Raw genomic sequence first — 5951 nt, forward strand, 5'->3', positions numbered from 1 at the left:
GGAGGGACTGCTTTGGTATTGGATCCCATAATCGACGGACTACAATTCACACAAGTCCTAATGGATGGCGGCAGCGATATAAACCTGCTATACCAGGACACCATCCGCAAAATGGGGATAGACCCTACCAAAATTCGCCTTAGCAGCACTTCCTTCAAAGGAGTGACGCCTGGCCTTTACGCCAATTGTACAGGCTCTGTACTACTAGAGGTCGTGTTCGGTTCATCCGACAACCTCCGTCGCGAAAAGCTCATTTTCCATATCGCCCCATTCAAAAGAAGCCATCAAGCACTACTGGGACGCGAAGCTTTCACCCGCTTTAACGCAATACCGCATTACGCGTCTCTTACTCTTAAAATGCCCGGTCCACGTGGCATAATCTCATTAAAGGGTAACTCCGAGTGTTCCTCGACCACGGAAAACGTGAGACTGCCTTGACAGCCACACACTAATCCGACCTTGCTGGTCAAAGCCCCTAAAAACAGGTCATTCAGACCTCGGACACGGTTAGGCGAGTCCGGCATAAATAAACAAGGGGCTTCCCAGCCGCATACCTCTTTACAAGGGGCGGCACGTATAAACAATGAGAGCCAATAAAGCTCAACTTTATTCTTCTTCCAAATCATACTTTATTTTAAATACATCTTTTGCACGATATTTTTTCCAAACTAAGTTCTTCTCTTTCACAGATGAAGCACGTGCTACACCCGTCCAGGATACAACACAACGGAGACACAGGCGCAGACGTGCAGCAGGGACCCGTTGCAAGGATTCTTTTCAGATTAAGACCCTGCGTAAACCTTTCTTACTGTCTCTTGTTGATACACATCCCCCGGTTTCCTACCATAACCGAGGAGGAGGCTGTCATTTTGGCATCGGCCACGTCAGAAGTTCTCGCCCGTACCTGGACACTAGGGGCTTAGGGCATTGTTCTGCCCAGTATCATAAAGACCGAATACCTCAGGGAGTGTTCGGCGTCTCGAGTTAGGCCTTATATGCATCAGCTTCGAATCATGTCTTTGGTCAAATGTTGGGTTTGCCCGGCTCCTGTGTTTTGCTGCCTTACGTTCCGCTCCATCGGCTAATGCAGCACCAGGAGAACTACTGTGATTGTGCCCCGGTTCGGCCAGGCAAGCACCTCAGTAGAGAAAGCCGAAAACTGACTGTCATGATATAGCGAGAGACTGGTCAACCACTCGATCGACTACTGGAATGTTTAGAATTCCTCCACTTTGACGAAGGACCACTTCTCGGTCAGGCACATACGCGCCCAGAGTTCGGAGAGCGCGGTGCCTCTAGGGGCTATATAGTAGCCCCACCATCGAGCTCCTATGGCTAAGTGAAAGTGATAAAGCATTATAGTCCGCTTGCCTAGTTTGCTATGCTATCACCTCCTTCAAAGGACCAAGACGTTGGATTAAGTGTGAAAAAGCGTTTTTTGCAAACACCCCCGCACCATGTCCGTGGGGGATGAAGCCAAAGACTGCCATCTTTCAGGTTATACATACATATACGGCCGCACAGGAGATAGTTCAATACTTGAACGCACAAGTATAAAAAGCCGTTACATTATAAACATGATCTCACAAATCATACATGTCATTTGAACATAACATCTTTCGAGCACTGCGACTCTATTAAACGAGCGCCCTGCAGGACTTCCTCAAAATAGTGTTCGGCGGGTAATCGGCTTTTGTCCGAACCCCGGGATGCAACATCGGTGGCATCCATCTCCACCCAGTATGTCTTAACACAGGCGAGAGCCATCCATGCACCCTTTATGCATGCCGACCGCTTCATTGCCTCGATATGCGGCACAGCCCCAAGGAATTGCTACAACAAGCCAAAATAACTCTCCGGCTTGGGCCTCTCTGGCCACAAATGAGCCACCACATCCGTCATGGCAAGTCCGGACAATTTATTCAGCTCAGCCCACTCAGCCAACCGATCAGTCAACGGAAGTGGACGCTCCGTACTATGGAATTGAGACCAGAAAAGCTCTTCCATTTCGTGATCCTTCTGGCTTCGGAAGTGCACGGCTGCGTCCGCCGCACTCGCCACCAAATCCAGATAAGGATCCTCTGCACCCCACAATTGGCCCAACTGAGTATACTTCGGATCCGTGAACTTCCTACGCAGCAGAAAGGGCTTTCCAGCCGCAATGTCTCCGGCCTGACGCAGTTCCTCCTTCATAGCCCGCATCGCACAACAGGCATCCTTGGCTTCGGCGGCGACCTTCTTCAGGTCCTCTTGCTCCGCTCGGCGTTCTCTTTCAAGAACCTCATAGCGGTCAGTAGCATCTTTTAATTTCACGGCCATTCCGGCCATCTCCTCCCTGCTTCGGTAGTGAGCAGCCTTTTCGGCTTTTAGCTCTTCCGCTGCCTTCGAGGCAGCTGCATCACTTTTCCTGCCTTGCTCCTTGGCTCGAGCAAGCTCCGCTCGAAGGTCTTCCACAGCAGCGGCACCATCTGCATCAAGCATACAAATTGTAAGGAATGGGCATCAGCTCGCTTACTAGGTGACCACGGAGAAACCACCTGCCTTGTGACTCGTCAAGTCGTTTATTGACCAGCGCGATGTTCGCATCCGCAACGTCGAGTTGCCGCTTCATCTCGGCAACTCCATCAGTTCGGCTAGCCACCGAACATTCCGCCACCTGCATAGGAAAGGCTACATCATATAACTGAGATTATGATCCTCGGCACGATGTTGCTTTGGCCAGCATACCAAGTCTCAGGGGCTACTATCAATACAGGGCGCACTCCATGTGCAAAACTGTCAAAAGGTATGTCATTTTTGCGTACCTCAAACCCCGTCAGCAAACTTCCGACGGCCTCATGCAACCCGCTCTCGGCGGATGAGATCCTTTCAATCACCATACTCATTAATGTGCGGTGATCTTCTGAGATAGACGCCCTCTCGAGAAAATCCTGCAGCTCCTCCGGCCGTATTCCAGTGGGTGCCGAACTCCTCGGACCCGCCGGACTCGGGGAGACCCTCCGTGACAACACCTCAGGGTCGTCCGCCCCTCCCGACGGGGCGGCAGATGGAGGCGTTTCTCTCTCCATCATCTCCGGACGAAGGTCCCCCGAAGATGAGCTCTGCTGAGAAGGGCTGAGATCCGAACTACAAGGTGAAAACTTCGGTTACCCATAGAAATAAAGTAGGGGTGTCCCCTATTACAAAATTCCCCCTTTTTACTTATGGCTCGCTGGAGGGCTGATTCCTTTGGGGAGACTATGCGGCCGGGGCTCTTGCCGGCACAGGACCTTCCGGTGCAGATTTCTTTCCCTGCTTTGAGGCCTTGGCCTTCGGGTCTTCGGAAGCGGTCCTCTTCTCCACCTGGAGGGAGGGATTCTCGATTCCCCCCTTACTGAAAGCCTCCTTGGCAGAGGTGGTAGTTTCCCTGTGCCCCCCTTCACCCTCCTCCGAAGGTGCAACCTCCAACATTTTGATTAACACGGGATCCGGCATGGTCTCAGGGAGGGGGGTCGGACACCGTATCAGTTTTGCTTGCGCTATCCACTCCTGTCCAAGGGATAGCTGGTTAAAAGGCAAACCCATGATAAATAAATGGACAATGTGTCCGGACACAGGGCTACTTACTTGAGTATCTGGGTGATTGCAGCTTAGGCCAGCATCCTCGGTCAAGTCTGGACGCATCTCTTGTGATCCGAAGAACAGTTTGTACATCTCCACGGGTGTCAAACCCATGAAGTGTTGGAGAGCTCGTGGTCCCTCCGGATTAAATTCCCATAGGCGGAGGTGGCCACGTTTGCAGGGCAGAAGGCACCGAATCAGCATAACATGTGCCACTACGACCAGATTGATCTCCCTTTCTTGGAGGTCTCGAATCCGGCCCTGCAACAGGGGTACGTCTTTGGACGGCCCCCAGTCAAGCCCTTTGTTGACCCATGACATCAGCCATTGTGGAGGGCCCGGGCGAAAGGCGGGCGGCAGCCTCTACCTGCTGCCCCTGGGAGCGGTGATATAGAACCACTCCTATTGCCACAAGCCGAGCTCCTCCTGAAAAGAGCCCTCGGGCCATGGAGCTTCGGCCCTCTTGCTTATAACCGCCCCGCCGCACTCTGCCTGACGCCCCTCAATCATCTTCGGCTCCACGTTGAAGGTTTTGAGCCACAAGCCGAAGTGAGGGGTAGTGCGGAGGAAGGCTTCGCAGACGACAATGAATGATGAGATGTGGAGGATGGACTCCGGAGCCAAATCATGGAATTCCAGCCCATAGTAAAACATGAGCACCATAACGAAGGGATCCATCGGGAAGCCTAAACCCTGACGGAGGTGAGACACGAACACGACACTCTCGCCGGGCTCGGGAGTAGGAATAACTTGCCCTTGGGCAGGCAACCTATGCGAAATTTCGTAGGTTAAGTACCTGGCGTCTCTCAGCTTTAGCACGTCCTCTTCCTTGACGGAGGAGGGCATCCACCGGCCTCGTAGATCGGAGCCGGACATTGTCAAAGGTCGAAAGTACCCGAATCTGGAGCCCTGGGTGTTGGAACTCGGGGCGAGGGGTGGATTCGATTGAGGATTGAAGAAAAATAACGGGCCTTGCTCTCATTATAAAGAGGGATAATACCAAGAGTCGTCCCCGTGACCGTTTGGAACCCGCCTTCGATGGAGGGGGCGTGGCAACGGGCGCGGTTGGGTTACCCACGTCCGTATTGATGAGAATCCCGGAATAAGGGGAACACGATCTTTGCTTCGACAAGACATACCAAGGAAACCGCTTCGCTAAACGCGCGGAGGTGGTATAATAAAAACGATTCGAGTAAAGGCTTGGTTGCGGTGTGACGTCACGCCACAAAATATGTTAGCAGATTGAACTTGTGTAAATATTATTCTCTCTACGGTGGTATGTGGAATTTATTTTGCAGAGCCGGACACTATTCTGGTGTTCACAATCTTCTATAAATTATTCGGAGGAGGAACCCGCCTTGCAATGCCGAAGACAATATGCACGCCGGACTCGTGGTCATTGAAGCCTGGTTCAGGGGCTACTGAGGGAGTCCTGGACTAGGGGGTGCCCGGATAGCCGAACTATCATCATCGGCCGGACTCCAAGACTATGAAGATACAAGATTGAAGACTTCGTCCCGTGTCCGGATGGGACTTTCCTTGGCGTGGAAGGCAAGCTTGGCGATACGGATATGTAGATCTCCTACCATTGTAACCGACTCTATGTAACCCTAGCCCTCTCCGGTGTCTATATAAACCGGATGGTTTTAGTCCATAGGACGAACAACAATCATACCATAGGCTAGCTTCTAGGGTTTAGCCTCCTTGATCTCATGGTAGATCTACTCTTGTAATACCCACATCATCAATATCAATCAAGCAGGACGTAGGGTTTTACCTCCATCAAGAGGGCCCAAACCTGGGTAAAACATCGTGTCCCTTGTCTCCTGTTACCATCCGCCTAGACGCACAGTTTGGGACCCCCTACCCGAGATCCGCCAGTTTTGACACCGACAAGAGCACTCGAGAAGAAAAGATGAACGACGAGAATGAAGAGAATAGAAAGCTCGCGGAATCAGATAGACTATGAAACCACTCCGGTTAGAACAAGATAGAAAAGGAATAAGAATGGAAGAATTTAGGCAGCACTCCGACTAAAAATGGAAAGAATAGAACAAGAACTTCACAAGATGGGATGGCACTTGACGATATGAACAACGCAAAGCCTCCGGAGGAATTGAAAGAATTGAGTGAAAAGAACTTAGAAGGAAGGATTGAACGGAGTTGTTGAGAAAATCAACAACGAAAGAATAAGCTTGTTGTGGACTTATAGGTAACATCTCAAGACTTGATGTGAAATTATGCCACAACCAAATGCTTGCATATCTGAGAAGAACAAAGAAATGCAAAACTCCACTTCCAAAAGAATATGGAGAATTAATTGCACTTTGAGATGCAAGGAGGAAGATACT

Source organism: Triticum aestivum, chromosome 3B (genome assembly GCF_018294505.1).
Source record: "Triticum aestivum cultivar Chinese Spring chromosome 3B, IWGSC CS RefSeq v2.1, whole genome shotgun sequence".
In the NCBI taxonomy this organism is placed as follows: Eukaryota; Viridiplantae; Streptophyta; class Magnoliopsida; order Poales; family Poaceae; genus Triticum; species Triticum aestivum.